General features: G+C 55.0%; 1 non-coding gene across 1 annotated transcript; it reads right to left on the bottom strand.

Moving 5' to 3' along the window:
* Positions 1-12,004: 12,004 nt before the first annotated feature.
* TRNAQ-CUG lies at positions 12,005-12,076 on the bottom strand. The gene has a single exon. It is a non-coding gene; the product is annotated as a tRNA-Gln (tRNA).
* Between the last annotated feature and the right edge of the window lie 232 nt (positions 12,077-12,308).

Genomic DNA, 12,308 nt, shown 5'->3' with positions numbered 1-12,308 from the left:
ATAGTTGTTAACCTCACAAAAATATATTAAAGATCCCTCAACATAACACCTGAAGGTGAAATATGAACAGAGACAAACCTTGTCAGCAAAGGCTCATTTCCCAAACGATCTTCAAAATGTTACTAATTCCCACCCCTCCTCCACAGGAGCTCTGTGCACTGTAACTGTTCTGCAGGCAGCTTCCCATTCAATGCTGTTGTGGGACATTCCCAGACTTGGAAATGTACCAACGACAGAATTTGAAGAGCAAACCTGGCTCCCCGCACCAGGCGGGATTTGAGTGTTTTGTCCCTGTCACTTAGAGTTTGTCAATAGTACAGACGCCAGGGGCAGGACTCCAGGCTCTGCTTGAGGATCCTGGCACAGGGGCTGGGGTGGGGGGGGAGAAAGGATTGTAGATTCTGACCTGTGCTCTAGAGAGGAGGTAATAATTGAAGGGAGCGTGTTTGTCTCCTCTCCTCCTCAGTGTCCCAGGGCTGGAATTCTACATTCCACAGGACCAAATGAGGGGGTGATGCCACTTGGTTAATGGAAACCAGTGCTCCAGGTGCAGCTTGAACTCACAACCTCAGCATAGCTCCTCAGCACTGCTCTATAAGTACTGTGCACTAACTAATTGCACCACTGGAGAACATGCTTGCTATGATTTTCTGAGCCCCCCCCCAGGTTGATAAAGGCAAGGAGTGACCCCAAAACTGAGCTGAGAGCGGATAGCAACAAGTGTTGGTACTTGGTGGGGTGGATTCTTCTTAAGGGTTCCAGGCACCATTTCACCCTTTTGTTCTTCCCTGTGTAATAACAGAGCTGGTTAAGACTCAATGGAGAGTCTTGCTGCAGACCAACAGATCTGAAATCACTGATAACCAGCTCTAAGCATTAGTCCTGCTTTGGGAGAGTGTCTCTCATGCAAGAAACTGCCCAGTCTGCGCTAGCAGTGAGGCTCCCTCACTAACAGCTGAAATCAGGGAGAGCTGTGTGAAGTGCAGGGCCCCAGGGGGGCCTGAACAGGGGGGAACACCACCCCAGGACTTTTAAAAATGGGAGGGCTCTGCCTTGCCACTTTGTAATGACCGTAAGGGCGGAGAGCAGTGAGCAGGAGGAAGGGGCAGCATAGGAGTCTATCCAGCTCTGAATCTTGTTTTCTCACAGTAGCCAATACCAGGTCTCCCAAAGCCACTCCTCAAGGCAGCACTGGGAGTTGAACCCAGGATCTTCTGTTTACAAAACAGGCACTTTAACCAGCTAAGCCATGGTACCTGCTGTTATTTAAAGCATCGTGTCTGCCCACACCTGACTCTCTGCCAATCCCCACTGGGACCTGACAAGTGTTGCTCCTGTTTGGATTGTGTAAAGCAGAGGAGCAGCTGAAGTTTTGCTCCCAAGGTGTGTGTGTGATTCTTTGGACAGGTCTACACTACAAAATTTGGTTGGTGTAATTACATTACTTAGGCTGGCAATGCAGTTATATCAACCTAATCCCAGTGTAGAATCATAGAATATCAGAGTTGGAAAGGACCTCAAGAAATCATCTAGTCCAACCCCCTGCTCAAAGCAGGACCACTCCCCAGACAGTTTTTTGCCCCAATTCCTAAATGGCCCCCTCAAAGATTGAACTCATAACCTGAGGTTTAGCAAGCCAATGTACAAACCATTGAGCTATTCCTCCCTCCAGATGGTGACTCAACTGTCAGAACTTTCTGGAGCAATGAAATGGGAGAGGCCCAGCCTCTGTAGCAGGAATGCAGGGCAGGCGAGTTCACGGCAGGCATGGTGGGATACTGGTGGAGGCCAGTCATGGTGATATAATGACCAGCAGCATTTACACTGACAATTTGTCTTTTTAAGTTTGCTGCAAAAAGCTCTAGACCTCTCGTCAAGGTGTTTTTATTTTGTCACCAAAACAGGGCAGTTTTGTCGCCAGACGTGGTATTGCAGTGTGTGTACCAGCCACAAGCTGCCAACCGAGGGAGCATTGTGTGTTTTTCACACACCTGAGCAATATAATGATGCTGAAATAACTTTGTAGTGCAGACATGGCCAAAGATTCACACACACACACACACACACACACACACACACACACACACACACACAGCTTGCAAGGAAAAGCTCACCTGCTTCTCTGCTTTGCAGAATCCAAACACATGCAAAGCGTGTCAGGCCCTGGTGGAGCTGTCAGGGAGTCAGCTGTGGGCATCACTGTGCCTTAGCTCTAGGTAGGCACCATGGCTTAGCTGGCTAAAGCACCTACCTTCTAAACAAGAGATCCTGAGTTCAACTCCCAGTGGTGCCTTGTTGAGTAACTCTTTGGGTACCTGATATTAGCTGCTGTCAGAGGACAAAATACAGCATTAGGTGGGCCTTTGGTCCAGCCCAGGGTAGCTGTTTTTATGGTTTAAATTACACTCACAGGCACTGATAACAGAGTTACTGAAAGTTTGGGAGTTAAGAGCTGATAGGTCAGTGTTCCAGCCCATCACAGATGACCCCCCTCCCTCTGGGACAGGGGCAGGTCTGGGATCTCACACCAAATGCTCCTTGTGGCTGCCAGAATCTGTGGGCAGCTCATTTAGTTTCCACCCAGGATTGAGTCCTGCTTCGTGCACCGTGTGTGAGAATGAAAATCCTAAACCGCCCTTTGAAATAACGAAAGCAGCAGGACATGTTATTGTCCCTGTCCCAAAGCAGACAGACCAATGGAGAAATGCCATTGACTCCAGGCAATACTCCACTGCCATTTTACCTTTTTCACTTTGCTAAACTCCTCCCAACTTTGAGGGCTCCCAGAACCTGATATTGAGCTTGAGCTGAGATGTCTACAGTGCAAATTTACCACCCCATGGCTAGCCTGGGAGCCTGCACTGGCACAGGACAGCCCTGGGTGTTTCATTGCAGTGTGGACATAGCCTAGCATTATGTCTACACTGCCATTAACACACCCAAGTCACTATTCTCAAACCCTGGGTCAGTTGATTCAGGCTTGTGGGGCTTGTGCTGCAGGGTTATAAAATTACAGTGTAGACACTTGGGCTTCAGCCCAGCCTCCAAGACCCCACGAGGGTGAGGGTCTCGAGCCTGGGCTCCAGTCTGAGCCCCAGGAGCCCAAATCAGATCATCCAGGCCAGCCGGGCCACAGGGATTTTATCACAGTCTAGATGCCCTCTCAGGGTATGTCTACACTGCAATGTAAGCCCAGGGTTAGCAGAAGTCATGTCAGCAGCCCCAACACATAAACATAAACCATGAGGAAAGACCCACCCCAAATAAGCTAGGCAGTGTCCTTCTCCCTACGGTTCATAAGTCCAGCAACCAAAGTCCTTTAACATGAGCCATCCCCTCTCACCCCACTCACAGCTGTTGTCCTTAGTCAGTGCAAGCCCAGAGGTGCCTCTGTAGAGTTCACCTGCCTGCCTGGGTGGAAAAGGGAAAATAAGAAGGCACCGTACTCACTGTGTTGTCTAGGGACTCACTCATCCCTCCACTGCCACCCTGTCCTAACATTGATCTAACCCCTAAATTTTAGTATTGGGACCCAGTCCCCAGCCTCACTCCCAACCAGAGCCTGCTCCTCTTCACCCTTCTCCTCTGTCCCAACCCACAGCCCCCTCCTATTCCCAGTGCCCCTCAATCCCAACCCACAGGCCCCTTCTATTCCCAGTGCCCCTCAATCCCAATCCACAGGCCCCCCGCTCCTCACGCTGCTCCTCAATCCCAACCCACAGCTCCCTCCTTCCCTCCAGCAGCAGGTGCTTCAGACCCCCTCAGGAAGATTTTCTTGCAAGGTTTCGTGTATGAGTCTGCATGTGGATTTACAGTATGTTGGAAATAGGTTGGGTTGCTTGCCGAAATGATCACTTGTGGCTGGTGTTGCATTCCCAGTCTCCATGTTATTGGGGCAGGAGAAACAAAGGGTTGTTATCCTCGATGTGTGAACCAGGGACTCAACCCTGGGTGGAAACTAAATGAGCTGCCCACAGATTCTGGCAGCCACAATGAGCATTTGGTGCGAGAGCCCAAACCTGCCTCTGTCCCAGAGGGAGGGGTTCATCCACGAGGGCTTGGCCCACTGACCTATCAGCTCTTAAATCCCAAACTTTCAGTAATTCTATTATCAGTGCCTGTGAGTGTAATTTAAACCATAAGAAAAACCACACTGGGCTAGACCAAAGGTCCATCTAGCTCTGTATTTTGTCTTCTGACAGTAGCCAATACCAGGTGCTCTCAAAACATCTCAACAAGGCACCACTGGGAGTTGAACCCAGGATCTCTTGTTTACAAAACAGGTACTTTAACCAGCTAAACCATAGAGCCTGCCTGTGACTAAGGTACAGTGTCTGCTCACACCTGACTCCTGGGCCCCACCTGGCCCCACAAAGCAGAGGAGCAGGTGAGGTTTTCCTTGCAAGCTGTGTGTGTGTGAATCTTTGGCCAGATCTGCACTACAAAGTTATTTCAGCAGAATTATATTGCTCTGGTGTGTGAAAAACACACAACGCTCCCTCTGTCAGCAGCTTTTGGCTGGTGTACACACTGCAATGCCACGTTTGGCGACAAAACTGCCCTGTTTTGGTGGCAAAATAAAACCACTTCAATGAGAACAGTAGAGCTTTTTGCAGCAAACTTAAAGTGACAGAGTGTCAGTGTAGACACTGCTGTTCATTATATCACCATAACTGGCCTCTGCCAGTATCCCACAATACCCTCTGTGAACTCGCCTGCCCTGCAGTCCTGCTACAGAGCCATGGGCCTCTCCCCTTTCATAGCTCCAGGAAGTTCTGACAGCTGAGCCTGCTGCTCTGCTCCAGCAGCCAGGAGCAAATCACTGCTGTGGATGCTGCTCTCTCCCACCCTGCGAATACAGATCAGGGTGGCGGGAACTTCCTTGAATGGGGGAGCACCGGCATCTGAACTGTGACACCCCCAGGACACCCCTTCCCTCGAGGAGGCTCTTACCGTCTAAACAGGGTCGGCTGTTTTCAAGTAAAATCACTAAAAGGGAAGGAGAAAACTCGAAAGAGGTTCCTCCTGGCGCTCAGGTACGTGAACCCCAATACTCCCCCAGTCCTCAAAGAGAGACCTGGAGAGGGAGACTTGCTGAAGCAAAGCCACAGGGTCTCTGAGGTTTCCCTGGCCCCTCGCCCCTGTCCTGCCTGGCTGATGTCAGCATCTCTCTGTGGTCACCACCTCCCCACCACCTTTGGCCAATAGTCTGAGGTCCTGCAAAGGCCTTTGTGATGTCACTGCCTGTCACGGACTCACAGATCGTGCCCACTCTTGGCCCCGTGCGGTCCATGGGGGGTGCCCCTTTCAGTGCGACAGCCCTTCTCGGGGGTCCACTCTCTCTTGGGGTCAGGCCCCTCCACCTCCTGGAGCTGCCCCTCTCTGAGCCTTAGCACGTCTGTCTCTCGCCGTGGGCCCCTCAGGGAGTCCACGCGCTCTGGACCCCCTTGGCCTCCTCACCCCCGAAGTGGATGAGGCCCCCTGTTCTCTAGCCCAGAGCGACTCTCAGCCAGCGTAAAACAGGAGGTTTATTGAGAGTTGAACACAGCACAGGAAACTCTCAGGGCCTCAGGCCTGGCCTCTCACAATAACAGCACATCCCAGTCCCCCTGCAGCCAGGTGGGCTCTGCCTGCTTCCCCTCGCCAGCCCCAAGCCCCCCGCTTCCCAGCTAGGCCTCCGATATCTCCGGCCCCAAGCCCCACCGCTGTCCATTGTCTTTTCTCCAGGTAAACAGGGTTGCCTGGGCCTCCTCTCCTCTCCGCCCTCCTCTGGCTGGAACAGGTTGGTCACGGGGTCCTCTCCCCGCAGCCCATTGTCCTCCCACTGGCCAGAACCGCCTGTGACTCCTGAGCTGGGTCTCCGGGTCACCAGGTCACCAGTCGCTGGGGTCTCCATCCTCCAGGCCATCAGCCGGGGTCCCAAGTCCCTCTCCGGTCTTCTGTAGCAACAAACTCCCTTTCCCCTCACCTCGTTAAACCAGTAACACCTGGGAACACTGAGTCCCACTCCCTGTGCATGCAAACCACTGGAAAACACAGCAAACCCTAAGAAAATCCCCCACTTTGTCACAGAGCCCAGCACCTCTCCTCCTCTGGGCACCTAGAGCAGAGGCGGCTGGTGCTGATGGCTCCAAGGAAGGCTTAAAAGCCACAGAACAATTGAGGTCAGGGCTAGAGGAGGGCAGGACCATGCCTAGGTGTGGCCTTCAGACAGGCACAAAAGCACCCAGCCAGGCTGCTCCCTGCCATGCCAAACACCCACTGAAGGCCACCCGCAGACAAGCATGCGGGGCGGCTGCTGATGCTCTGTGGCCATTATCGAAGACGGTAGGAAAGCAGGGCCAGCCCCCCTGGTGGGGCCTCTTACCGTTCCCACTCAAGGTGCTCGCTTTTGCCGTGGGGCAGGAGATTTTACCCCAAGAGGCTTTTCCCCAGCTGGCGAGAAGCAGAGAAACACCCAGGCTCCCAAGGCGCTATGTAGCAACCCCCCTCAAGCACAGGGACAGATGCACATTTGGAAGAGGGAAACTGCTCTACACCTAGCCGGGCAGCCGCCCATTTTCTTTGGCAAGTCAGGAATGGCAAAGGCGAGACTGGAAGCACCTGGGGCTCATGCCCCAGCCTTTGTGACGCCCACCCCCCAACTCCTTCCCGGGGCTCTAGCTGAAGCCAGAGCATTGGCCTGAGTGGCCAAGAAGAGGTTCAGGCCCTGAAGGGAGCAGGACTTTCAGCACAAAGGTAAAACCGGACAAGCACAACCACGAAGGGACTCAAACCCTCAATTGTCTAATCTAAAGTCAGACGCCTTATCCATTAGGCCACATGGTAAAAGTCCCTCTAGGTACTTCTTTGGAAAAGGCAGACACTGATGCGTCCGACGAAGTGGGATTCCCCACAGCTCATGCTCCAGTACGTCTGTTAGTCTATAAGGTGCCACAGGACTCTTTGCTGCTTTTGCAGACACTGTGTTTCTCAGGTCAGCTACTGAGGGGCCGAGACTCTCTGGGCACAAGAAGTGGAGTTCCCAGCGACACGTGAGACTTAATTGTCTGGAGCCAGGTGCAGGGCTTTGGCAGGAGGCTCGGGCATGGGGGCTGGGGTGCAGCGGATGGACCGGCTGTCTAGGTGGGAGAGTTAGTCTCACCGAGGAGGAATCCTGATGATAGGCAGTGGCCAGGGCCGGTGCAACCACTAGGCGAACTAGTCGGCCGTCCAGGGTGCCAAGTGGTTGGGGGCACCAAAAATCGCACTCAGGGGAGGCAGTGGAGTGGAGGTGAGCTGGGGCAGGGGGCTGGGAGGTTTGCGGGAGGGCTGCCTGCAGCAAGCAATGGGGGCGTGCAGGGAACCACTCCCTATCCCAGCTCACCTCTGCTCCGTCTTCTGCCCTGAGCACGCCGCCCCGCTCTAATTCTCCTCCCCTTCCAGGCTTGCGGCACTAAACAGCTGATTGGCACCGCAAGCCTGGGAGGCGGGAGAAGTGGAGCGGTGCCGGCGAGCTCAGGGAGAAGGCGGAGTGGAGGTGAGCTGGGGTGGGAGCTGCTGCAGGGGCTGCCCGGCTCTTCCCCATGGCCCCAGCCCCCTCCCTGCACTCCTGCATGGTAAGTGGGTGACCCAGCCCCAGCCTGGTCCACTTCCCTGGCTCCCAGCCACGCCGCCGGCGAGTGCTGTGGGGCGGTTCCCCCCTCCCCTCAAGCTTGAGAGCCAGGGGAGCAGAGCAGACTGGAGCCCCAGGCCTCCGTGGGGGCAAGCAGAGGGGGGGCTGGTCCCAGGCCTCCGTGGGGGATGGGGGGCTGGCTACCTCCTGCGGGAAGTGGAGTTACCCGGCCCCAGCCTGCTCTGCTCCCCTGGCTCTCAGGCTTGTGTTGGTGTTGGCTAGATTTGTGCGGGTGTTTGTGTATATTAGCAATTGTGTGTGTGTGTGTCAGGATTCATGCATGTGTCTGTGTATGTTTGCAATTGTGTGTGTGTGTATGCGCTCTGCCGCCCTCTGCCGGCACGACAACTATTTCTCTGTATGTCGCAGCCCCCATACCGTCGACCCCAGTGGAGATTTCCCCATCTTACAAGGGCTGGCTGGCCTGACCCTTCTCCCCTCTGCGGAATGTGGCGGGGGCTGCAGCTCTCCCCCTGTGGGGCAGGAGTGCCACGGTGTGGGGTGCTGGTCTCCAATGCACCAGGAGAGTAGCTCAGTTGAGGCAGGGCAGGGCGTGTGGTGTCCGTTCTGCGTTGCCTGGTGCTGGGCCATTGCACAATCCCCAGCCACGCTGCACAGCGCACCCCAAGAGGGGACAAGGGGTCCAAGCACATGATCCTGCATGAGGATCATTCTCATTGGTAGCCATCCAGTGGCAGTGAGTTCCGCAGGCCTTGGCACATGCTGTGTGGGGCAGGAGGTCCTTGTATTGGGAGCTGTGGGAGTGAACTGCGTGCAGTTGTATCTCTGAGCACGATTGTGAATATTATGGTGTGTGTGGGGTGATTGTGAGTGTGGCTGGGGGCGGTGATTGTTGCTCTCTTTGGGGGTTGGGCTAGCATGTCCCTCTGGGTGTGTGGTGTCTGAGTGTTCTTGCGATTGTGTGAGTCTCTTTGTGCGTCAGAGTGTGTGTATGTATGTGTGTGTGTGTGACTTGCTGCAGAATACAAAATCCTGCAAAGCCATTTCCTAGTGGTTAGCCCAGCAACACACTGATACAAACAGTGTCACAGATGCACACACACACAGAGTAGGGCTCAGCCCCACCAGCAGGGGCAGCAGGGACACACACGTCTCTCCTGGGCCAGCTTGGACAATTTCCCATCACGACCCGGCACAGTGCTGGTGCCCCCACACGGGGTTGGGCAGTGACTGGGCAGGGGGGGCAGATGTGCCGGATCTGTAAAAGCAGCAAAGAGTCCTGTGGCTCCTCATAGAATAACAGCCGTGTTGGAGCATGAGCTTTCATGGGTGAATCCCCACTTCGTCGGATGGATTCAGAAGGAAGCACTTTGGGAAAATCAGTCAAGGCCCTTAGCTGAGCTGAGACACAGACCCAGTGACCCCTGCACCATCCTGGGAGGAGTGGGGTTGAGTGGTCAGAGCAGGGAGGGCTGGGCACCAGGACCCCTGGGTTCTATCCCTGGCTCTGGGGTGGAGTGAACTGGGATCCAGGACTCCTGGGTTCCATAGGAAACTGTTTTTCCCTGTGCTTCCCTCCCTAGTGATCCCAGCCCAGCCCCTAGTGGAGACTGAGCACAAGTGGGGGGAGTTGTTCTCCCACTTTGGACTTATGATTCAAACCCCTCCCCCAGGGGCTATGATATCATGAAATCTGCCCCCCACCCCCAACACAGAGAAAACTGGTGGGATTCTGTCCACACGCAGAGAATTTTCTCCGCCGGGCTCCTTCGGTTCATCTCGCTGCTCTCCCTACTGCCGCCAGACACTGCTCATCTGCATAGCCCCGCCCATGGACACGTGACACCTTCTGTCCTGCTGGTTTCAAGTGAGTGAGTTGCCCTCGGGGAGTGAGCAGGTCCCAGCACGTCACAGCCCCAGCCAGGGCCGGCTCCAGGCACCAGCTCAGCAAGCAGGTGCTTGGGGCAGCCAGGAAGAGGCGGCATGTCGAGTCTTTGGCAGCAATTCGGCAGCGGGTCCCTCGGTCCCTCTTGGAGGGAAGGACCTGCCACTGAATTGCTGCTGAAGAAGAAAGTGGTGCAGTGGAGCTGCCGCCGATTGTGATCACAGATTTTTTTTTTCCTGCCGCTTGGGGCGGCAAAAACCCTGGGCCGGCCCTGGCCCCAGCACACGGCACAGCCCCAGCACACGTCATAGCACGTCACAGCCTGGGGCAGGGAGATATTGGGGAAGGGGATGAGGAGAGACCCAGCCCCATAGACCCATAGGGGCAGCGGGATATGGGGGCAGGAGAGGGGATGGCGGGGAGAGACCCATCTCCATAGACCCCCAGAGGCAGGAACTGAGGGGAGAAGGGGAGGGAGGATCCAGCCCTATAGACCTGTAGGGGCAGGGAGATATTGGGGCAGGAGGGGAGAAGGGGGTTGGCAGAGACCCAGCCCGGGGTGCAGGGAAATGGGGTGGTTTGGAAGGAACTGGGGAGGAGAAGAGACACATGGCAGGACAGGAAACCGACTCACTCCGAATACATGCAGAGCAGGGCAGGGCGGAGGCAGATCATGCTGGTCCCAGGGTAATTTCAGGGGTTCTGATTCCCCACTCAGCTGGGGGCTCACCTCTGGGCTGAGGAGGATGCAGGGGCTGTGTGTGTGTGTCAGGCTGGGAGCTGCCTGGGCAGAGGTGCTGGAACTGGGGTGCTGAGCCACGTAAATTATCCCGATCTAAACGCCGTTGTAGAGAACACTATGTTGGCACACCGCTTCCTGGCAGCCAGAGACTGTGCTTTCTACACCTGCTCCTGTGGATGTGACCTCTCTCCTGATTGCTAAGGAAAGGAGCCTTTCCAGGAAATGGCCACAGCTTCTGGGAATCCGCATGTGGCTGTGAACAGAATTTGGCTCCTGGAACACAAGGCAACTTAAAAGCTGAGCACGCAGACAGGGGCTTGAACCCTGGCCCCTCAGATTAAAAGCCTGATGCTCTACCATCTGAGCTACCTGGGCTTGTTTAGAGCATCTTCACCGTTCACCACAGGAGTGAGCAGGCAGGCAAAGAGAGGCAAAGAAAGTCCCCAGAACTCCTCCTCTTTCTGCACAGCCACTGCCTGTCAGCAGGATTCCTCCTCCTCCTCCCTCCTGTGCCTCAGTGCGACTAAATCTCCACAGCTAGACAGCCGGTCCGTCCGCTGCACCCCAATCCCCCATGCCTGAGCCTCCCTGTCAAAGCCCTGCACCTGGCCCCGTATAATTAAGTCTCACATCTCACTGGGAACTCGACTTCTTGTGCCAGAGAGTCTCGCCCCCCCTCAATAGGTGACCCAAGAAACACAGTGTCCACCTTTTCCAAAGAAGCGCATGAAGAAGGCGCCGCATGGCTTAATGGATAAGGTGCCTGACTTTGAATTAAGAACTTGAGGTCAAGTCCCTTTGTGGTTGTGTTGATGCAGTTTTACCTTCGTGCTGAAAGTCCTGCTCCTTTCAAATCTGGAACCTCTTCTTGGCCGCTCAGGCCAATGCTCTGCCTTCAGCTAGAGCCCCGGGAAGGAGTTGGGGGTTGGATGTCACAAAGGCTGGGGCATGAGCCCCAGGTGCTTCCAGTCTAGCCTTTGCTATTCCTGAATTCCCAAAGGAAATGGACGGCTGCCGGGCTAGCATGTGGAGCAGTTTCCCTCTGTCCCTGTGCTTGAGGGGGGTTGCTACATAGCGCCTTGGGAGCCTGGATGTTTCTCTGCTTCTCACCAGCTGGAGAAAAGCCTCTTGGGATAACATCTCCTGCCCCACTGCAAAAGTGAGCATGGGGTATGGGAACAGTAGAGAGGCCCCACCAGGGGCTGGCCCTGCTTTCCTACCGTCTACTGATGTTGGACACAGAGCATCAGCAGCCACCCCGCATGGTGGTCTGCGGGTGGCCTTCAGTGGGGTTTGGCATGGCAGGGAGCAGGCTGGCCGGGAGTCTTGTTGCCTGTCTGCTGGCCACACATAGGCATGGTCCTGTCCTCGTCTCGCCCCGCCCTCAGTCGCTCTGTGGCTTATAAGCCTTCCCTCAGAGCTGTCAGCACCAGCCGCCTCTGCTCCAGGTGCCCAGAGGAGGAGAGGTGTGCTGGGCTCCAGCCTGGGACTCTGCCTCCCTCCTGCCTATCAAGCCTGGCCCTGGCACTGCTTTCTTCAAGTGCCATGTGAGCAAGAGGAAAAGTGTGGCTACAAGCACCAGACTTGTGGGCATCAGGTGAAGCAGTGAGAATCCCAACCACTAGAGCCACTTCTAAACCCCCACCAAAGACCTGGCTCTGGTGGGGAAAGGAGTTAACCAGCAGGAGGAAATGACCCACTTTTGTATAGCTGGAGACAGGAAAGCACTTTGAGCACCAGATCTTTACCACCAGCTAACACAAGGTCCCACTGAGATTTGAACTCAGATTGCAGGATTCAGAGTCCTGAGTGCTGCCCTTTACACCATGGGACCAGCTTGTACTGTTCTCTCAGGACATTGGTGACTCTCACAGGGCTGGCTTGTGTAAGGGACTGTTGGCCCTTTACTAAAACTTAGTGGGGTTTGGTTGGCTAGTTCCCAGTCCCAATAGAAGGGGAAGGGCCAATGGGAAATCAGGACCCTGAGACTGACAGGCCCCTGGGGCAATGGTCACCAACGGGTGAGGAACAACCAACGGGTAGGGAACAAGTGAGAATTTGTTAAT

The sequence above is a fragment of the Mauremys reevesii genome, unplaced genomic scaffold (genome assembly GCF_016161935.1).
Source record: "Mauremys reevesii isolate NIE-2019 unplaced genomic scaffold, ASM1616193v1 Contig101, whole genome shotgun sequence".
Taxonomy (NCBI): Eukaryota; Metazoa; Chordata; order Testudines; family Geoemydidae; genus Mauremys; species Mauremys reevesii.
The sequence above is the reverse complement of the archived record's forward strand: the minus strand, read 5'-3'. Positions and strand labels throughout refer to the sequence as shown.